Source organism: Phalacrocorax aristotelis, chromosome 5 (assembly GCF_949628215.1).
Source record: "Phalacrocorax aristotelis chromosome 5, bGulAri2.1, whole genome shotgun sequence".
Lineage (NCBI taxonomy): Eukaryota > Metazoa > Chordata > Aves > Suliformes > Phalacrocoracidae > Phalacrocorax > Phalacrocorax aristotelis.
The window spans coordinates 64,686,869-64,710,304 of NC_134280.1; the positions used below are offsets into that span (position 1 = coordinate 64,686,869).

Genomic DNA, 23,436 nt, shown 5'->3' on the forward strand with positions numbered 1-23,436 from the left:
AAAATTTCTTTGGGTAATGAAACCATAGAGGTTTTCCCATTTTCTACTTACCTTCACGCTTGCCTCCCAAAGCACCTTGTGCAGAGTATGATTACGAGACGTGCTTGACCTTCGCTGCCCCAGGAAACTGCCCTGCCAGAGGGGCTGTGGGGTCAAGCTACCGTTCAGGCACAGTTCTGAGGGTTTGTCAACCACGCTGCAACAAGAGGCACTGCCATTGCACGCGCTTATGTGTTTTTATGTACTTATCTTCAAAGAGCCACATTTTGCTTATTTTCTCCTATTGCTGATTTTTTTTAAAAGAGCATTATACATTTGAACTGATCCAACATACAGAGTGTCAGGCCAAGCTCTCTAAAGTTACTTTATAAAAAATTATAGACACTAGTTTGTAATCTTTTGATCACTTGTAAAAACTGAAGAATTTGAACTACGAAGGAGGTCTCATTGCTGAGATGGACTCACCAAAACATACTCAGACATACATTGAAACTAACCTAGCTTTCTTTTGAAGTAGTCCAGTAATCCACATATAACTAGGGCGTGCAAACTGGAGCTTTTTTTTTGTGGTGGTTTCTCACATTCCTGAAAATGTACACGCAGGGTTTTCAAACACGTTAAAGTGCGTAAGAAGCACTACGCTACAGCTTTTGGGAAGACTTGCGAGTTATAAATTCTAGTTAGGACCATTAATTCCATAGCAGTTATTTAAATCATATTATTTGCCCCTTACAAAATCTTCTGTTTGCCTTATTCCATTTATCAATGTTATTTCCCCTCCTTTTTTTCTGAAAGGGAATGGTTTAGTCTTAACTCACTGTCAAGAATGTGAGCACACCTCTGAGAACAGTATCTGGACGTTTGCTACTGTTGCTTCTGCTGCAGTGACAGAATCAGGGGCCCAACGCTGCTTCAGCGTAAGTGGAGAAAATAACTACCTTAGTAACTAGGATACTCAGAAAGAGACACCGAGGACTGCATTTTCTAAACAAGTTTGCTCTAACTCTTGCTGACAGAGATGGGAACTTTACCCATACCTTCAGTGGGGCAGAGTCAAAGGCGAATCTTGGAAATACTTTGCTCTATACTGTAACTGGCTTGCTTGCACTTGGCTTACTTGCAAATTACTTGCAGACAGTAGGCTTTTCTCTCTTCTTTTTTTCTGGGCTGCGAGTCATCTGGGGATCGGCACAATGAATAACACAGGAACCATTAGCTGTTTCTGGAAACATAAGTTTCCAGAAATGTTAGGCATTTCCAGATACGAGTAATAATTCCTAGATTGTTCCTTGTGTTAATTCCAGATGAGTTACAAAAAAGAATTTGCTATTGTTAATCAAATTACGGCTTACATAATGCCTTCTACCAGTCCTCTTTGACTGCCAGCTATTTGGTACTAATTATTGATACGTGATGCCTAGCCTTGGGGCAAAGTTGTTGCATGAGAAAAACCACTGTGGCAAAGAACACTTATGGCCCAAAGTTTCAGCCGAGGTTCATTTCTGCTGAGGTGTACAGAAGCGTGGCATTTACAAATGGTTTTGGTTATCAAACATTTTCAGACAATTAGTTGTATGATTTCATTAGGAACATCTGAGTGATTAAAACATTTTCTTAACTAATGCAAATGAAACACTTCATTGCCTCACATATACAACAGTAACGATGAAAAGTAAATCAAATCTAATTTGAAGACTAAACTATCTGCACTGAGGCCCTTTTATTCTGTTGCTTTTCTGTTATAAATTCCATTTTCATCTCTTTATCAAATATATAAACCTGGGACTCTAACTGGATAGATATTCACACTGTGTGTGACTAGCACGTAGTAACGCAAGAGCAATCCCCTCCAGACATCATAACTTTATTTACTTCACTGGTTACCAAACATCTTTTTTTTTGTCCAGATGTTACGGCAGTAAGTATGTTGGAAGTGAAATGCATTAGCAAATAAAAACGTGTCTAATCTTCTCTGGAATGGCACAAAATATTCTCTTTCATCATATTCCCCGTGTCTATTAGAAGCAGAAGGGTTTGTAGGTGAAGCAAGACCATATGAAGAAAACCATATCCCACTTGTTGAAGCTAATACATAACAGTTAATAAACAGAATATACTAATGTGTTGAATGTGGATACCAGTTCTGACTTAAGTAGACAGGACTTTAAGACCTTAAAAATGCCTCTAGAAGCACCAAAATCTTAGCAGTCCTCAGTGTTTTCCCCAAATTTACACTTCTGGGCGCTGCCATCATCATCATCAGCTGTTGGGTCTGTGAGAGATGGCACAGGCACAAGAAATACACCCTTCCAGTCCTACCTCCCCTCTTCTCTCAGACCAGATGTTGACGGGAGGCTCCACTGCCAAGTCCAAAAGTCTGGATCTTGAAGGTGACTCTTTGGAGAGAGCTGGTCCATGCCAGGGTTCATGGGGGATTTGAAAGCAGACAGCCTTAGTAACCAGATCTTTTGAAAGCAGCCAGCACATGTTTCTGTGACGCTGTAACAAATCCATAACAAGAGCTCCTCAGTACTCATCACTTGTAAATCAGCCATGGCAGTGAAAACCAGCAAAAGATGGCTGGATCTCTAAAAAGAAAAAAAAAGAGGGCAACAGAGAGAAACCCGACAGGCAACGTGAGGGTGGAGCTGTACCTTGCCCAGCCAAGCAAATGTGTCTCTGCTTAGGAAGCGACACTTTGGGCAGCATGCCATTTCAAAAGGAACACGTAGGGCATGGTGAGAACTACGGTAATAGTATTTCTGAAGGAATCTATGGGAATTCTGAATTTATTTTTTTTTGGCAAAAGAATTAGCAGTGTTTATCCAAAATACTAGAAATATTTGAGGTTAAATCTTGGCCATGTTGACACCAAAGAGAAAGCTTAGACTGACACTGGAAAGGCCAGTATTGCACCTGTGCAGATGGCCATGTGAGAAGACCCTTTCTGTCAGCCCTCAGCGGCTCCCAAACTGACAGGGACAGGACTCGGGGAACATTCCCAGCCCCAAGGGGCTCTTCTAAAGCTGTCCTCACTACCTTCCATTTGTTGGTTATGTATTTTATGTGCCTGATTAAAAGCACATTGATCCCCGCATACCCTGAGGTGATGAAGCACACAATGACATAATAATTCCTATAGGTTCATATGGAGAAAAAAAAAATGGACCTGCTTTTCCATTTGTGCTTTTGGACAAATTAAGGCTGAAGGCCACATCCTGTCTGTACTTGCCTGTATTCACGTACACAGTCCTACCGAACTTGGCAGGGCTCAGTGATATCCAGAAGTTGAAGCATATGCCGAGTCCTCACAAGACAAGGGTCTAAGGAAGCAGATGTTTTCTGTATGGCCATCGCACCAGTGGATCATTCAGGTGAGCCAGCAAGCTTCAAACAGCATGGGTGATCTTCTGAGAGGAGGTCTAGAAAATGGGTTGACCGCATGTCCCTTCCAGGCATCTCAGCCCTTTCTCCCTTTCCCACTAATTGCTTTATACTTCTGAAGCTGTACCAGTCAATTTAAGGGTAATCCACAAGCTAATCATAGAAATTTTGTTTTACCACCATGTCGTTTCTATTTAAACCACATGTAATACTAGAAGCTGACCATATCAGAACAAAATATAAACAAGCATAAGCCAGAAGGAAATGTGAAAATAGCATTTTTCTCACAGTGATTATGAAGATGTTAAAGACAAGTATGGACAGAGATGCTTGCAAATCAGCAAAGATCAAAGAGATATATATGCCAGGAAAGTGTATTTTTTTCATTGATTTAATGGTGAGTGTTAACTAAATATTTTCTTTCAGGAAAAAAGCCACGTAAAAGACCAACAGTTCAAATTGTTGAATGACATCTGAGGCTGACAGCTATTTAATATAATCAAAACATTGCCTTTCAGTAATGTAATCTACTAACAAACTAACGTCCAGGGTTGCTGCTACTTGCACCACTCAGACATGAAAAAGAAAGTGTCAAATCTTTCCTGAAAGCTTTGCTGGAGCCCAAGGCCCACTTGGACACAAGCCTGGATGCTCCCATGCTGGCAGAGGTCAGAAATACCAAGGCCTTGTCCAGCTGCTTGCTTGATTTGTTCTTGCTGTATTTGGGCCAACTACAAAAAGCTTAAAGGCCTGTACAAATATGCTGAGTCAAAAGTAGGTGTAAGTAGGAACAGTAATACCTCCTTTTCCCCCTGCCCATGTCTCATCATTGCTGCTGCATCAGATCCCATGCAGTGCTTGCCCTCCCCTAGGTAACACACAGCCTCTCTTCGGCACACAGAGAGGTAGGGGAGAGGGCCAGCCTTGGCAGCCTGTCTCACTGCAGGGCGTTTGAGCACTTGCTCTGGGTTTAAACCCAGTTTTAAAAGTTTCTTTGATCAGACCAAGTGCGATTCCTGCAATACATTATACTCTGGAATCATCTTTCATTTTGCCATCGATACCTAACCTGCTCTGGTACGCAGTTTGGGATAGTTAGCACAGAAACTTTGTTTGTCCTTAGTGCATATGTGGCTGGTTACCTCCTTGAGAAAATGTCATGACATCCAGGGAAGTGCTGGAACTAGCAATTCACAGATTTGGGGGCTTTAACGCTATCTTATAAGTAGTCGCTGAGACGTTCTCTCTTTTTTGGCTCATCCCCTTGTAGAACAGAGACAACAGTACATATGTTTTACCTTACTGGATTTTGCACAGATTAGTTAGTGGGTTTTTTATGTGCACACTTTGACTTTTGTGGACCGTATTTAGCGATGGGATCATGGCAGCGTAATTCCTCATAACCGCAGGGGAACTGTGACTTCTGCACCAAGGGTGCATGGGGATGTCTGCCGTGTATTACAGAACATGCAGAGACGCAGCTGCTCCGTGCAGCACCCCACTTAGAGGCATAGCAGTAGCCGTGCAGCTGAAATATTTTCTTACCCTTTCCATTAAGTTTAAACCACAGAAAAAAAAGGACTTAATTTCCTGCCATGACATCACTATGGAATATTTAAACCATACACGTCTCCTCATTTTAGAGTCAACTTTCCCCTGCTGTTTGAATGCAATCCTTTTTAGTTTGCTAAAATATCTGAGGACAAGCAAATGTTCAGACAGCGCTCGCTACTAATCTGTTCCTTGCACTAACTCGTAGCCATGCACACAGCTAGGAACACTCCATAGCAGAACCTGTTCAGGGCTGGGCGGGGAGGAGAGAGAGTGCCAGGCTTATAGTGCAGCTCAGTAGATAGGTGCCCCAGGCCTCCAATTCACCCAAGTTTCATATTTTAACCACCACCTTTTTTCCGGCTAGCAGACCCTCATGCCTCTGTGCCAGCCCAGCTGCTGCCACCTACATGCCATGGGGCTGGCAGTGCTGCCCGGCTGCTCCCACGGTGGTCTGAAGCCATCACTCCTGCTGTCTGGCATCTGGGCCGGTGCAGGAAGAAGCCTTCAGCAGCCCTATTTGCATTTGCAGCTCAAGCAGCTGTTCCTTGTCTCCTCCAGGAGAAAGGCAGTGGGCCAGATCTGCCTGTGGTCAAAGCAACTGGTTGGACCATGCTGACCTAAGCCTCAAATGCCTCCATAGACCAGCCAAATCCTTAGCGGCCACATCCTGCTCTTAAACAGGGCAAAGAGCATGGAGAATGGTTGCAAACCATTCTGAGTTACTCTGTGGGAGATGTGTTTCAGCAGGGTGGGAGCTCAGAGGGCCTTTAAAGGTACACAGCACCGAAATGAGCAATTTTGTTCCTACTGATGCAAATTATAACCCTTAGTTCACTACTTTGCTGAAGAAGGCGAGGTCCATACGAATAATCTTAGCCAGTCAGTTCCGGAGCTACTCAGAGAAGAGTCCATTTTAGAAAAAATACAAACAAAACTGAATCTCAGTGGTAGTGTGAATACTGTCACCGCAACACGCTGTGAAAGACTCGTGGCAAGATCTGTGAAATTTAAATTATAATAATAAATTATAACGCAAAACCCATGTTTGTCCCATAGCTACAACCATGGTGTAGCTGGGTATCAGGGCAGTGCCTGTGCATCCACCCACCGCACATCAGCCACCAGCTCCTGCGGTGGTCCGGGATCTCCCGAGATCAGTACACATTGTCTGGGCTGGCCTGGGACGGGGAGTCACCCCATAGCACAGCACAGCATTCCGCTCGTTGCTGTGGGGCCCCTCCAGGGGGGAGTCTGGGAAGGCCCAGAAATCCCCCCGAGCAGCGCCTGCTGCGCAGAGGCCAGCAGACAGGCGCTAGCTGCATGCTCAGCACGCAGAGTAACAGCCCAGGTGGAGAAGCTGGCAGTCCCAGCAGCTGCCCGGTGCCCTTCTGCCTGCAGGACTGACCAAACTGCGCACCGGGAATTACAAATGCTCGGTAGAAACTGCTCCGACAGGTGCTCGCATAGGACAGCCTTTTGTACATAGCTAGTAGAGTCAGGAGATGCTCGGTTTGCAGCTTAAGATAAACAATACGAACAGCTGATGTGCTTGCCAGAGCGGTCCCACAGGACCACGGCCCAGCTGGATATAAGCGTGCAGCAGAACAGCAGCCTGGAGAGTCTCACCCGATCCAGCTGAAGACGCTGTTGCAAGGACCCTTGCAGCAGAGGCTCCCACCACCATCCAGAGGGTGACCGGCCATCCTTTTCAAGAGATCTCTTTCCCCACACCAGTATCACCAGTGCAAGAGATCTCAATGAGTTAGGGTGGGGGTTTTTTGTTCCCAAGAAATGCTCTTTCCAAAAAAAGTCTGTGCAATGGGCAAAAGATAGGGGTGCTGAAAGTTTGCCGTTTCAGAGCGGTGCATTAGGCATCAAAATGCAGGCCAGAAAGCCCACTCCTTCATGCCTGTTCCGTGGCAGGTGGGGTTCAGGGCTGAGGTCCTTCTCAGCACAGTGTCAGCACCCACGAAGATAAGGTTTACTGCTAAAGGCCACGGAGAAATAAGCTGATCAGTTCTTCCCCCTTTCCCCTTTGGATTTATGCAAGAAAAAACCACAGTGGCTTCCAGTCAAGAGTGGGATGAGATTCACTATTTTTACCATCTTATATTCTCTCTGAATTGCTAGGTCATTTTCTCCCCACACTACATTTAGCATGTGATGCACAGATGTTGCCACTCCACTTGCTTATCTTCCTCAAATGATGTTGTAATTCTCCTTAATAACACTATCTGTTCCAGGACAGTTAGCATATGACACTAGAAGAAGAAAGGATGTCAGTTTGAGGGATCTCATCATTATTTAGGTGCAAATGCATGCTGCGCATCAATCACGTGACTCTCTGAAGATATGAGATAACAAAGATCAAGCTGTACTATTCTTGCTGTATTTTTCTTAGGCCTTGCTCTTCCTAGATAGCAGTGGGAAGCTGCCTTGTAATTGCTTATATATTCTGTAAATACAGCAAATAGCTCTGTGATCCTGAGTGCTGCCTGAAATGAAACATACCATTGAATTTTGAAATGATGGTCGTAGTGGCATGAGTCCAGTGATTTCTAAGAACTGGAAGGGCATCAGGGAAGGAACGTATCAGTTTAAAGAAAAAAAAATACTGCCATCAAGAGTTCGGCTAGACATGCCCTTCTACCTAACTGCTTGCTGAAGGTATAAATCCTAGTCCTCAGGGGAGTTGTCAGAACGATAACCTCGGAGACTGAAAGCATTAGCTGATAAAGCAGAGATTTGGGCTCCGCGCCAGGGAAATCCTTGGGATTACCGCCGTCTTTGCCAGCAGGCAAAACGTACTGGGTTGCCTTACACAGGCACTGCTTCTAGACTTGCCTTACCTTGGGAGTACCCGTAACAGCTCTTTGTGGCCAGGTCTCAGCCCAGGATAGATGTCCAGGTATTCACCCAGCTTCGCTCAGGACACTGCAGGTTGCAGTGAGCTCTGGAGCGCAGGGGCTGCACTGCTAGCAAACAGTTACGGAGCTGGCTGCTTCACCACTAGCTCCTGCAGCTGCACCAGCTACCACAGCTATGTTTGTTTTAATATGACTAGAAGTGCCTTTTCAAACTTACAGTAAAATTCTGTCCCCATAGGGAGCAAAAAAGTATAAAGCTACCCTGGAATCAGAGAAAGCATCCTCCCTGGAAATACCCCGTTGGGATAACAACAGGGGCAAGGTTAACAATTGTGTCTTCCATCTGGTCTTTCTTTTTTTCCAATGACAGCTACTATGGAAGAAAAAAATGTGAACAGTTTGTATCACAGCGGCACTGAGGGAGCGGGGGGACTTAGCTTACATGGAGATTTCCTTTATCACCAGCTGTTATCAGTGACCCAGCAGCAATGATGAGGTGATAAAAACCCAAGACAGCCTTTATGGAGAGCACACACCAACGAACCAGGCAGACTAAAGAAACTAGCCTGGTAAATTTAAAACATTTATAGAAGGTTTCCAGGGAACCCGGAGGAAAATTAAATCCCCACATAACTTGCTGAGCCAGAATCATGCTACTGAAAACCTGAAACCCCCCAAAAAACCATTTTCAGTCAAAACCCAGCACTTTTGGCTTTTAAGCTCTTTAAAACAAAATATCTGAGAGGAACAAGGCAATTGTCAACAACAGTTCTAGCAGGTAACAACTGGAAAAACATCCCTCTGCCTCAAACTGGCTGAGACCACTTCTAAAAAGAGGCACGCATGCTTTTTCCAATACACCACAGAGGAGGCTCACCAGGATTATGTCTCTGGTACTTTCCACTTGTATATATAGGGAAAATGAGAAGGGAATCATCAAGCATTACGAATGCAATAGTTTAAGAGGTCTTTCAGTTAGTGTAATCCTGTGCATTGGAATAAGGTGACTCATTCACAGTGGATTTGCTGGATTTGGAAAGAATGGTATCTGGGAAACCTGTAAATATAACTCACTAGGATTTATTTCTACTAGGAGCTACCCATTTCTACTTTACCTGTACTGCTTGTCTTTTCCACTGAGCTTCTGATATTGCAGCCATCGGCTAACTGGGTCTACAGTCCCCTCTGGTCATGGAGTTTGTGTTGGTGCAACCACAGCCTCACCATTACCCAGCCCAAAAGAGAGCATGAAGTCCAAACCAGTTTAAGCCCTGCGTGCACTGAAGTGCTGGGAACGTGAAACGTGAGAAAACAGACTGATGCACCATGGGGCTGTTGGTTACAATTCTTACTGTCTCCTGGTGCTCTTTCTTATTTACTTTTCACACCAACAAGCTCTGCTTATGAATAACACCCTGCAGCAGTAAGTTCTGGGCAAACAACAAAAAGTTACAATCTCTGCCCTGCAGAACATATAAATTAAATGATATGCTCTAAAAGACCTCTTTTTAAATATCTTTATCTATAATCTTGATTTATTTTTCTCAAGCCTAAAAAATTTAAGTCTTTTGTTTACTTCTCCAATGGATGGGAAAATTTCTGCTTCTTGTTTTTTAGTGTGTGTTTTCTCTTTAGGAAACTACTGCTTTCTTTACCTTGTTTAACAGTCTAGTCAAAAATATTGTGTTTCCTCAAATGATTCTTTCTTATGTTTCTTGCCTCTAACCAATGCTTTGAATTACCGTACTGTGGCTTCAAGCTCAGTGACCAGGAAATAAAGCTGTAGAGCTCCGGTTGCATAATACAATTCACTATAGGCTCACAAGCTTACTGTAATGGTAGCATTTTCCTGTAACAGCCTAGTCTCCTTTCCTTCTTGCAGTTACTGTCATACCTGTATTTGTCCAACTCTAGGTAGCTGCGGGCAGTTTCACAGTTCCAGTGGTGCTGGGATAGGAAGCAGGGATAAACCGAATGAATAAAGACTAGACTATTTGCCACACTCTTTGCGTCAGGGTGAAAAAACCTCTAGGCAACATAATCCTGTGTTTAAAGCATCAGCGAGGAAGGACAGAGCTTCAGTAAACACCCAGCACAAAAAACCAAAAGGACGAAAAATATCGGGTTGAGATCATATAATTCTTATAGCAATGAGAAACGCTCACGTTCCGTTTTCCCAGCATGTCCTTCTGACTCCGTTGTGCCAGCTTCGACTAGTCAGGGACTGCAAAGCATTTTTGCTTTAAAGGTCAGCTGTTTCAGGGACTTGAACTCAGTTTGCCCTGAAATTTGGTATGCATTGTTCGGTATGCTGAGGGTAGGGCGAGTCTGCCTAATATCAGACATTTGGCTAAAAGAGTCTTCAAAGATATCTAACCCCAAACTCCTATTTTTTTCTTAAGCTTGACAAGTTATAGCATTTTTGGTGCATGCAGACTCAGTGATCTTGTTCAGGCCCCAGAGAGCATCCCCATCTCCTGCAGAGCTCTGGCTCTTTGGGCAGGGCAGGGCAGCACTGCTGCAACTGATACTCACGAAAGGGCTTTGTAGCTGCGAGTCTCAGAGCAAAAAATTAGCATTATATGGTATAGCTGGGGAGACAGAAGTAAAAAAAACTTTCTCCTTCATCATTTTGCACCTGAATACCTGTCATCTTTAAACAGCACAGCATAAAACTGGCTGCAGGCAAACACCTTTACACAGAAAGTTCTCGTCTCGGTGAAATTTTTATTCTTTGATGTGTGCAGACATACAATAAGATATGTCTTTTCATCAGAAAGGTAACCCTGATATTGCTACTTTGTACTCACTGCCTTATTTTGCAGGAAACGTTCGGTCTGTTTGCATCTGTTTATGGAAAGAGAACAAGCGTTTCAAGGGAAAGAGAAAAAAGAACAGCAAACTGGGAAAATGCTTTCTCTGTCAGCACTACAATATTAATAGCGCTTGCTGTTTTGCTCAGCAATAAATAACAAGCCATTCCTTCCTTAAAAAAAGGCAGCAAGAACACACCCTCAGCCAGAAACATCCCAAGCAGAAAGGCCAAGTTTCCGTAAGTGCAAGACTACATTAATTATATGTCTAAATAGTCCACGGCGTTTGCAGAAAGCAACCGATCTCTTTCAGAGCTGTTACTTTTGAAATGTATTTTCAGTGCTCGGCAGAGCGGATCAGCAAAGCTGCCGCTGTTCCCCAGCAGGTCTCTTTTCAGTGGGGCTGGGAATGCTGAAACACGGGGAGCGGCGCAGGGGCAGGTCCCACACACCCGGCTGCAAGGCCACCAAGTTCAAGTTCAGCTTAGTCTCAATTAAAACAATTCTGCTTCCAATCTCTGGTCGTACTAATTCATAGAAAGAAGCTCAGTTAGCTCTTGCTAATTCATAGCTGCAAAATATTACTAATCAATCCTCCCATGGCTCATGTTTCTTTTTAAATCCATATATAGTTACAGAATGCCTGTCTAGCAAACTTGCTGATCTAGCCTAGCTCTTTCCTCTGGAAAGTCTGACATGTGAAGCAGCTCTGTAAAAAGTTAAAGAGGCAGTATCGAATGTACTTGCAAAAATATTTTTTTTTTTATATTTGTGTTTACCATCTGTTGCTAATGGAATAGAATTTCAGGGGCCTGTAAATGATCTCTTTCTTTACGGATCTGGCCTATCCTTCAGCAAGTCGGTTACCTGAGTATTTAACTCCAAGAAAATGCTCTAAGTTAAGCACAAACTTGGTATTATTTTCTCTTGTGGGTTGTTTTTTTTTTTTTGCGTACTGCACAAACGTATCAATTTATTTTGCAAAATAAGAAGAAAATCCTCTACCAAATTTTCTACAAAAGTATATTAAAAATTACCACGTGAGAGTAATACATGCTTGTGCAATCACATCTGAGGTGTGATGAAGTTCTTAACCTTTTTTTTCTGTTCTTCCTCAGAGAGCACATGAGATTTGCTCCTTTTTGCTTCAGCCAGAAGGTACTGATTCCCTTCTCAGACCGGAGCAATTAACCTGTGTAAGCAGCTGCTTCTGAAGCAAATCAAGTTTAATTACAGGGTCTAAACTAAATTGCATTCATTGTATTTCTAACATGCAATGGCTAAGCTTTTTGCGTGATGAGAAACCAGACAGAAAGAAAACATTATCTTGAAGATGTCAATGGCTTTTAATGTAGATCAGTTGTTTTGTGGCTGCGCTGCTAAGCCTCCTCCTCCTCCTCCGAAGCCAGAACATGACTGATCACCTCCAGCGTCTGGGACAAGGGGGCAGCAGCTCTGCAATACCCGGGGGCAAAGAGCCTGGGGGCCAACAGCTCTGTTATGACCCTGAGCGGTCACAGACATATATTACTGTGTCTTGTGCTCTACACAGCTGCCAGACTATATTTAAAAAAAAAAAAAAAGTGCTAATATAACAGGTGCAGTTTTTCTTGGTAGTTTTTTTTTTTTTGTTCTTAAATTAGTCCTAGATTAGAGTACAGTGAAATATTTCTCCAGATTACAGCCACATGCATCAATTTTTCCCCCTACCTGTAAGTAGGTGGTTGTCCTCCTTATTTCAAGGAAGGAGAGCTTGTATTCCCCCAGCTCTGTGAGTCTGTGCAGTCACCAATACATACCGGTTTTGGTGCTGAAAGGCTGTTCTTCCCAGACTACCAAAACGTACTGCATAGGACAATCAGTTGTTTATGTTCCTTGATACTTAAATTAACTCATAATCTACTAAGTGGTTGTCTCCCTCACTCGACCTCACAGGATTTTGCAGGTGGAAAAGTTTAAGAGCGTGTTCTGCCTGCTCAGGGCAGGTGGTGGAGGCAGCACGAGTTAGGAATCCCTCACTTCCCTCTAACTTGACATTGTTCTGGCTCTGCCATTGATTTGCTCTATACCTGTGTACAAGCGGCTTAATTCTGTGTACTATTTACATTCTGAGACCTCACGGGTGCTTCTTAGGACCTGATAGGACAGGTCTTTGTAGGAACACAGCTTATCTCATGTTCTTGGAACTCACACCCTAATGAGAAAATTTAGAGTATAAGCATCAAGGTATGAGGAAACCATATGGGATGAAATATATCTTGATCAGATACTACAGGGGTCTCACCTTATGGGGTCCAGTTTCTGGGACTGACACCATCTCTAGTGCTGTCTTAGTTACGGACATAGCTGATTCTTCTGGAGGTAACTGTAATTCAAATAAAGAATAATAGTTAAAAACCCATTGTGCTATACTAGCCATAGGGTATAATTCAGATGGGAATTCAAACACAAATATGAACCCAGGAACAGAATCAGACAAAAATATCCAATAACTGGCTGGGCCTGAAATGCTTCGTTGGAGCGTCTCAGTTTCAGCACATTTTCGCTGAAATCAAGACAGGGGTTTGCGTCTCCCAGAAGAGCGGTTCCCCAGTGCTATGGCAAGTAATTCCCAGTTGAGATGCTGACATTACCAGAAATATTACTTATTAACAATAAAATAGTATGAGTACTCCAGTGAGCAGCTGGAAAAGCTGCTCTGCTAAAAAAAGAATCGGATTTGTTTTGATTTAACTCAAGCTAAACTTTGAGGAAAACGTAATTTCCTTTCAGACTTGAACCCTGGTTTGTCAGGAAGCTCCAGAAGGGAATTTCGGGTCCCTGAGGCCGGCCCTTGGCCGCTGGAGGGGCCGAGGCATGTAATTCTTCCCATAACCTGACCGCACCCCTTCTTTTGCAAGACACAGCTATCAAAGACCGACACCTCAAAATATCTTATGAACAATTTTACGGGAGATCAGGTTTTATTAAATAATCACTCAGTAAGAAACCATCCAGGTCTATTAAAAGACCACCCTTCAAAGCAACCTGGTTTTTGATCAGTTCCCCGAGCTGCTGGTTGAAGCACATCCACTCCCCCTGCCCAGACCTCTCCCTGCGTACCTGAGGGCTGGCCACCAATTACTTTCCCATTTCAGAGGCCAAAATGGCACTTAAATCTTGCCTAATGCTTATGCTGGTCTTCTTCATAGGGCAAATTTAATCCTAAGAATACAACACTCATATAAAAAATTGCCTCTTGAACATCAGATTATATCCATAGACAGAGCTGAACTGAATCCACGTGCATCTCAGTTGCATCAGTTTTCCCTTTCCAACCTGAGAACTTGTCTTGTTTAGGGCTTTTGTGACATTCCACAGAGTATCTGGAAAATTCTGCTTATGAAATTCTGATGGTTCTAGTTTCTGTCTGGGTGATCTTGTTTGTTAGTTTTCTTCATACAGTGCAGGTTAAAAAAAAAATTATAAAAACCCCCGTTATCTTATAAGTGAGTGAAAATTACACTCAGAGTGTCACCTTAAACTGATGAATACAGTAGGCAGATCAATTTACTCAACTATGAAGTGTTTTTACATCTCAACGATAAGACTGCTACACTATATTTTGTTCTTTGATTACAGCTGTTCCAATAACCATCTAGAACATTAAAAAATGAGTTAGAGAAACTATGATACAAAGGCCTTGTTATTTACAAATGCAGCTTTTGGTGCCAGTAATGACTATTCCACAATCCCAAATGTGTTACAGTAATGTTTGCCATTGGCCATCAAAGCAATGCACATTATCAGAAAACATGAGCTTGTATGTACCTCTTTGAACCTACGTGACACAGTTCATGCAAAGTTTTGTCTAATATTAACTTGCCAGAAAACAAAATCATAGCCAAGATTTAAATAGTGAATTGGAATAAAAAAGAGCTCATCCTTTAGAAAGAGATGGAATATGTAGCTCACATATTACTGTATTCTTTAAAGGTAGACAACATTTCAGACGTGAGCTAGGTCTTTGTGTGCTATTGACCCATTTAGTTAGATTGACTTTAATACTCTAAAGTACATTAATGATTTTCTGATATAACCTAAAGCACCTCTTGTTTTTTTAATGATTTATTCATTGCCTACAAAGATAAAAGATATATCACTGACGTGCTTTATCCACCAAAAATGGCAGCCCACTCCCTCTCTTTCCTAAGATGACGTATATCAGTTTTTGCAGAGTTCATTGCTGTGACCCCTTCATTTCAGCAGAAGGTAGCATGACCACTAACTTATTAAATGTGTGAAGAAAGGCTTGTGTCAAAACTCTTTCCTTTTACTGTGCATTTCAGTTCACAATGAAAAGTGGAAGGAGAAGAACACGCTTTCATTGTCAGGCAAGCAACTGAAATTCTCAGGAATTCATTCTCCTTAAAGTTTAGGCTAAGTTAGAAGTTTCAATTGACCTGAAAACTCAAATTCAAACCCAACTGAAATTACCAAAAGATTGTAAGTTTTCATGGTCCCTAACCAACCTCTTGCATATACTCAGCAAAGCTGGAAAACTGGGAAAGTTTCGAGGTTCACGATGAAAAGATTAAATATTGCAGGATCTAAACAAACCTAGAAGGATGGCAGATTTCAACTACAAATGACATTTTTATTGATGAGTGATGTTTTTCTTCATTTGTTTATATCTCCAGCATAGTCACCCTGCCTCAACTAACTAAAAAAAACCCTGTTATATATTTAGGATTTTATCATTTGTTATTTTAAGGAAAAGTTTATTTATGATTTTATGGGTAAAATCTTGTGTTGGAGTCAACAACAAGCCTTATAAGGTAACTCAAGATAAGTTTCTCTTTCCAGAAGTACTTAAGTGTTGCTAAGGAGCAGTAGCAGGTCCACAAGTGCTTGGATTGTAATAAAATAAGGATATCCAACTTGAACAGTAACTTACTGAGTTCTTCAAGAACTATTCTTGGAACTAACATCATTCAATATTTTCATTAGTGACTTTGGCACAAAGGTCTGGAGGATATTAACAAAATCTGATGGTGTCCAAAAACTGGGAGGCATAATCAATACAAGGAGGATAAAGAAAAATTTATAACTTGCACATTGAAATAGGAACAGGATGAAATTTAACAAAAATATGCACTCTGGAACTGAGAGCAAGAATTTCTGCCTTGAGCTTGGAACTCAGCAAATTAAATGGCAGAAGAGGAGAAAAAGCTTTAGATATTAGTTGATCACAGGATAACTAAACCAGCTGTGGAAGAATCCGGGTACAGCCTAGTATAAACACAGGTAGAGCAATTAATGAGGAGAATTATATGCCACGGCTATCCCTTGTAATAAGGAGCTGGCTTCCATGAGCCAGAGGGGTGACGGAGAGTGGGGTCCAGGTTCTTGCTGAGCTCATCCAGCTCACTTTGATGAGTGGAAGAAAAGCGCAGGATCTGACCAGCACAACACGACGACTCTGGATGGCTCGTGGTGGGCGCTCATCGGAGTAGCAGTTGCCACCAGGGCACATGGAGAAACCAGAGCGGCACAGGGGATGAACAGCAATGGTTAATGCCCGGATACTGTTGGGGAGGAATACTGCCACACTGGCTGGCACCTGCGGGGCGGAAAGGAGGAGCCTGGAAGGGGAGACGAGTTACAGCTCGCCAGAAAATGATGCCTGTCACTTGTGCGTTTCTTATTTTCCGACTGCTTGGCTTGAAAACCTGGACTTCATCTTGAAAATACTTGCACTTGAAAAATCAGATCTAAGTTTCTCACACTGGGCACTTCAATAGATTCTGTAAGTTGGGTTCTTGTATTTCAATTGAATTAAAATCAATCTGTAAACACTCAGCATCTTCTATGAAAAACCCTGTCACAAACATTTCATTTACAGTTGAACAAATGTTCCATTTAAGAATGCACGAACAGCCCAAACACTAAAGTTTCACAACATTTAAAGTATTTTCCCAGTAAAACAGTCTCTGTATCCTTAAGTGTATTTTCCCTAAGCTCGCTTTGCAGGAAACCATACTGACCCTCAGCACACGTTATTACAGCTGAAGGATCTATACCACAAACATACAATGTCTACTTTAATTGATGGCAGTAATGGCCTGTTATTCTTACTTGCATGGTCACTACAGTGAGATAAGTAACTTCTTTTCAGGAAAATCCTGTCTGTTTTTTAAATATAGAAAAATACAGGAGCAATCTGTTTCTTTACTGCCTTCTGAAAGACCATGCCATCCCTTTTATATACATACCTCCTTCCCTCTTCTACTTTTATTCCTCCTATGTTAATTTGCCACCCAAACCAGGCATTAGCATAGTTCTTTTCCAGACTTTTGGTCAAAATTTGGTACATCCATCATGACTGCTAGGAAAACCTCTCAATTAAAAATGTAGCTTTAGTCTAGACATGTAAACAGTTCCATATTTGTATTTGTGGAGGCCAGATTAGCTGGAAAGTGGTCAAAAGGAGCCTGGCAAACACCTTCCCCACCATACTTTAAGATGAAAGAAATTATTTTTCAGGTACCGTGTTGTTTTTTGAAAGCTGAATGCATACCTGAGAGAGTTTGTGTTTGCAGTGCAACAGGAGCAGAGTCCAGGGCTGGGCATAGTCTGCATCAACTTGATCCAAGCCACGTCCAGTGCCACAGATTTGGTGTGTGCTGTGACAGCTGCCAGGCTGGGGGGACGTTGCTGAAAGGCCTAAGGAGAGTGATTACAAAGATATTATAGCATAGGATACCTAAAGCACAAAATCATTTAGGAAACATTTGAAAGAATTGGTATCAATACTCTCTTTTGGTTTGAACTAAACAGCAATCTTGAGAAAGCTGCTGCAATGGGTAGATCGAAACACCCCTCCCCAGCCCCCCTCAACAGGAGCTGCACGCTGCAGCTGGACCAGTTGGGCATCGAGTAAAACAGATAAAGATTACATTAGCCTGGCAAGTAGAAGGTAACTTCTTATTACTATTGCTATTAATCTCAAACCCCAGGTTTAGGAGATGTTGCGGCTAAGCAGGTGTGCCCTTGCTGGACGCCCGGTCCCTGAGCAGGAGGGGCTGGCAGGGGCAGCTCGTGGAGGGTCACCTGGGGAGAACAAACGAGGCATGGCCAAAATGTGCTTCCTGAAAAGGAACAAAGTGACCAGGGAAGCTTCGAGAAGAGGGGATACGTCAGTGGCTATCACCACCACTGGTGGCAGGAGCTGAGACCATGAAGGTGTGAGCGTAACACATGAAGTCTTCAACGTGCCTCCTGTGCTGAGCATGCTGGAGTGGGAATTTGCATGCTGAGGGCAGGAGGAGGTGGCTTGATCCAGAAGGAAGGAAACACGGTACGTGGAAAAGTTGTAATCTTCCTAAATAGCTGCCTTGTAATACAGCTAATGCTGGCACAGTTCCCATCTACAGTACTTTCATGCTGGCTGCTGACCAAGCCACTTCAGCCTTGTTGTCCTACGTGGTTCTTTGATGGTGTCCAAATGCAAACCCGTTTCTGACTGTCCAGGCAAGTCTTTTCCTAGGCAGACACAGAGCACAGACAGACCTGCGGGAGTTTTGAGCAGATTTGGGAGTTCTCACTCTGTTCTCTCCGTATTCTGTGTGTTGCTTGAACAGCTTTTCTCCTTGGCAATGTCTTTAGACCCCTTGAAACCTCCACTGGTGACTGAGCTCGTAGGTCCAAAATGGCACTTACGACTTGACTGTCTGCAATGGGCATTGCATAAGCTCGCAGACTCTATCCACAACTACAGCTAAGAAAGTTTAACTCCAAAGCTCTTAGAAACATACAGAGAATATAACATGTGTAATATATAACACCCATCTTACCACCAGGTCTCCATCTGTTCCTGCCTTCACAAGTGACTGTAGCTCCATACACAGTTCCCTATCTTTCCCAAGAATGACAGAACACTCCTGCATTGTTCCTTTCCCACCCTGGCTTTGTCTCCTCAGCAGAAAAGCCTATGTCCTTGGCTAAAATTATTAAATAAATAAAATTATTTTGATTTGGCCTGTGTGCAAATAATCAGGAATTTGGATTCTTGTTTGATTAAGTTTATTTGCAGCTATGAAAATATAAGACTGTACCAATTTACACTTGGATTGCAGGCTACTTTCTGTAATAAAATGTTGATTTATTTTTTCCCCATCTGGTTGACTTAATTCGTTGGTTGCTTAAAAAGCTGTACGTACTATAACTAAAATGATATGTAAGGTTTACCAATAGAGCCAATTGGCTAAAATCCTTTGGTTGTCCCCTGTTTGAACATCTAGTTTACGTAACTGGTTACAAAATTCTGTATGTGTACTTGTGCAGATGTGGTTTTAGGCAATTTCTAAATTGCATGATTTTAGATGAAGTAAGTCACTCTGTGATGTCTAGACCTTCTTTCCCACATGACTCCAGCATAGAAGGTTTTGACCAGCACTGTCCCAACCTGTGTAATTTATACATCTGTAGTGTATTTTCACTGTACAGAGGCCAAGTTCCTGTGTAGACTGATCTCTGCCAAAGAACTTTCCAGTCATGCTTGTTTGATCATTCAAGGCATGATTCTGACACTGATCCCCTTATTACTACAAAACAACAGGAACTGAGCACAAATTTGCTAGGCAATATTTTGCCCATTAAAAGTATAACAAAATCATCTAATATTTCTTTTTATTGTTCCTGTTTCTGTAAAGGAAATGTTTTTGTTTGTTTCTGAAATCTGCAATTCAATGTAATTTAATAGTCAAGGTATTTCTTGGTGCTAGAAAAACAAGTCTGTTTCTTTTCTCAGTAGTTCTTTATTTCCTCTAGATTTTTTTGCAAAAAGATTCCTGGCTGTTGAGATAATACAATTACACCTAAATATATGGAACATAAGATGAATCTTTGGTTCAGGTATTTCTGCATAGATGGTCTTAAACGTACTGCCAAAAATAACCAGGCTTAAAAGACACCTACAAAAACTATTTTAAAAGAAAATATTGATGATAATGCAAGTCTAACCTGTAGTGTCATCTCACCTGGAGATTTTGACCTCGTTTAGAGAGAAAAATATAAAACTATGAAAATGTTTTACTCTGTATTAAACATTGGCTTTGTGGAAAAGAACAGAACTACTACCCTGGGTTTGCTTTAGCCTGCAACTTCATGTGTTTTGATTTCACCTTGCTTACTTAAGTCTCCAGGGACCACTTAAATAGCACAGGGACAGTACTTCATGACCAAAATACACAAAGGATCTTATCAAAAATATGACTGAAAAAGACACCAAATTACTTTAGGCCTAGGACTTGGTCTTAACATGTTTCTTAACAGTTTGTTTGGATGGACAAATTGCATTAAACTGGCTGGGTTGTAAACCTTGAAAACAGGATGTAATTAGCATTGGTGCCTGTATTTATTTAGGGTCCTCCTGTAGCTCATGTAGCAGTAGGACTCTTTCGGAAAACAATGGTTCACGCTGAAGGTCATTAGCGTGGTTTGTAACTCTTCTTGTTATTAATCTGAACCACCAAAATTTTACTTGTGACTGCATGTTTCATCAGCAAGAAAAGGAGAAATCAGCTAGCCCTCAAGACACTGACAATTTCCAGTGTAGTGAATACTCACTGAAGCATTACACAAAGAAAGAGGAGCGAAGTATATCTGAAAGAATGATATATCTGCTTTGTGATTCCTTCCCCCATCTCCAGGGCCAAGCACTGCATTCCAGTCCTAACATGCCTGGCTGCCTCTTATCTACCTTTTCTTCCAAATCTTTGAAGTTCCTCTGGGGCTCCTCTCGCAACTGGAGATGATGAGATACATCTCTCCTGTGAGATTTCTGGTGTCTTTTCACAGACTCAGGATGCCTGAGTCCCACTAGCCCATTTTTGCTCACCTGGGAAAGGACCGTGTCCTACCACCCTTCGAGCCCCCAAAGCAGCCCTCCTGCAGCATGCAAGACTGTGTTACCCTTACAAATAAAAGTTTCCTACTTCATGATCCTCCTGACACCGGTGTCAGCAGCACTGAGTGCTCCTGGAACAGGCTTTTCCAGGAAAACGGGATCAGTTTCATTAGCAGCCCTCCGGGCTCATTTGGGTTTCACGTGGAAAATCCATGAAATCATATGTGTCACTAAGAAACCTACAAAGCTGTTGCTGTGGTTTAAAAAAACCTGTTTCTTATGAATATTTTTTTTACTAACTGATTGTACTGCTGGTACCAGTACAGCTGGTTCCAGCCTTCAAAGCCTACATAGCAATCATCGCCTGCTCAAATCTGCTTGCCTTCGGGATATACATCCATCTCTTGGGATTCGGAAAGAGCCACCTGCATCCTGCTGTCTGACAATGCTACATATGCATATACACACATATATATACATGCACACACATTTCTATGGATATGTAAAACAATCTTGTCGCTGTCCATAGAGAATACTCTAATAACACCCATTTACTTTATTTTTTAAAACCAAAATGATATAATCATGTAATTCATGTTCATAATCACAAGCGTCTTGCTTCACAGTATAGTTACAAGCCACATTTTTCATGATGTAACACATGGAGAATGAACCATATGCCTGCAAAATGAGGCACGTAAGTCATTATGTAGAAGCAGTATCTTTAATTTTAAACACAATTCACAAGAGCTCTTGGGTACTTAATCATTCCTACGCCTTTCCTACTTGGAAGCGAAGCACGCTGGGGTCAGATTCAGTCACGGCCCAAGATAACGTAACTCAGATCAGTTCACCGCGATTACATCGGTGTGAACGCTTTTCAAAATCTCAAGACAAAAGCTTGTACTACAGATTGTTTCAAATCATAAACCCTGCGCTACCGATCTGTGGCTTGCAGGAACACACAGCTCTTTCTCCGCCGCTCCCAGCCACCCTCCAGCACCTTCTCCCCCGCTAGAGAGATCCATGACAACCTCCCCCTTAGGGTGAGAACTTATCGCTCCAGGGTAGCCATAAACCTTCCTCCTCTGGGGCAGCAAAGGTGGTTCAGCACAAGAGAGTGCTTTTTTCCCGGGTTTCAGTGACAATGTATTCCTTTGGCACACGGTGAAGGCAGTTGCCCGTGGCCCCTCTAGCACGCAGGTCATCCTGCCGTCCACAACAGCGACAGAGGGAGAATTCGACCCTCTTGCTGGAGCTCCGGCTAAACACAAGGGCTACGCTATTAGCAAATTTCTTTTTTTCCACACTACTTCTCTTATTTTTAATTCCTCCCTGGGGTCTTATCTAGGACCACTCTGGAGTTACCACCTTTTTTTGGTAGAAAAGATAAAAATTACATATATAGAGTTAAGAGATATGCATATAAACACAGACTTACAGATCGCTTTGACCGTCACAGAAACTGGAGTTTCTTCCTTTCTTGGCCTGCCTTCAAACTTGAAGAAAGTTTCCAGGAATAAGAAAGTTTCTGTTTATTCTACTAACATGTGAGATACAGCCAGCTAAGTAAAATGAACAAAATCTCTCCTACAGAAAATGCAAGTTAATATTTTTAAAATGTGTCCGTCTCTGTAACAGTCACGGATGACCGATTCAGAATGGGTCATCTAAAATCTACACAGTATAAAGAATTGCCTGTATATACTGAGCAATAAGGTTCACCCACACTGGGATGCCAAAGGATGCCCATGGGAATGATTTGCCAAGCAGTAAACCCACGTTTCTACAGAAGGCAGGGGGAGGGCAGTGGTGCTCAGGAACCGCCCGTCCTCTCGGGCTATGGCACACTGACAGCACGTGCGCTCTTCCGATCGCCTCTGCGCAGTCAGCACTAAAATACAGCTTGTGCTTCTTTCCATTGACTGCTCATGATACAAAGCTGCACATAATACATATTCACCAGGGCTTACATTTCTCTGATTTCTCACTTTTTATGTTCTCTCCACTCCTTTGCAACAGCAGCTGTGTTTGCTTCAGAGGCTCTGAGGAAAAGGCTGTCCCTGTAAACTGGTCTTGCAGCAAGACCTACAGCACTGCTAACACCCCGTGGAGTCCCACTGTGGCCTGACTTGTGGATGGATTTATTTGTGGTTGAATATCTTGGGATAAATTATGCAACAGGCACACAGAGTTGTTGCTTACGTGATGGCTCTTATCTAAGTCCATGGTAGGTTCTGGGTAAACACTTTGCAGTAACAGCAGTGAGGTACAACCTTTTGGCTCTACAGTTCAAGTTGCCAAGGGATACTCTTTATTCTTCATTTATTTCACCACCCTTCAAGAGCTTTTTATGGTGGCTGCAAGGAAGATTGAATTTGTTTTCACAGATCCCACTTACTTTGCCATATTTACTACACTCCTGGCATTAGCTAGAAGACAGAATGTGGGGCAATGTTTTCTCTCTGCTGTTCCTCTTTAGCTATGGTAATAGGTTGGATAGTTTTTGGCTTATGTTCACGTTAAAAGGAAGAACCCACCCAAACCCCAAACAGCAGCTCTATTTGTATTTTAAAGTCATTAAACTTTACTGCAGAGTAGTTAGGAAGCTAAACTTTTTTCTAATGACATTTCTAAGCAGTGTCAGTTGTGGTGGTCAGGTGCAAAGCAGGTGTGAAATGCCAACATGCCTGAGGGCCTTCTGTGTGCCACCCTACTTTAGTATTATCTGCCAAATCTAACTTCTTACTTGAAGTGACTTAACCTATGAGGTTTTTAGAAGACGACTGTGACTAGCAGTGAGAGCAATGACATTTCACAGTTTGTTATAAAGGAATCAGATGGAAAAGCTTTAATTTTAATTTTTTTTTTGTTTTGTTCCTCTCCATCAGGCTTCAGTCTTAAGAGATTGTTTCCTTCTGTTGCACAA

The 23,436-nt window shown here is 42.4% G+C and overlaps 1 long non-coding RNA gene across 1 annotated transcript; it reads right to left on the minus strand.

Annotated features, from left to right (window-relative positions):
• Window positions 1-1,849: 1,849 nt before the first annotated feature.
• LOC142057961 (uncharacterized) lies at window positions 1,850-22,297 on the minus strand. Its single transcript, XR_012660819.1, has 4 exons — window positions 21,949-22,297; window positions 17,178-17,323; window positions 12,903-12,983; window positions 1,850-2,499 (listed from the first exon to the last, which is right to left on the minus strand). It is a non-coding gene; the product is annotated as an uncharacterized LOC142057961 (long non-coding RNA).
• Between the last annotated feature and the right edge of the window lie 1,139 nt (window positions 22,298-23,436).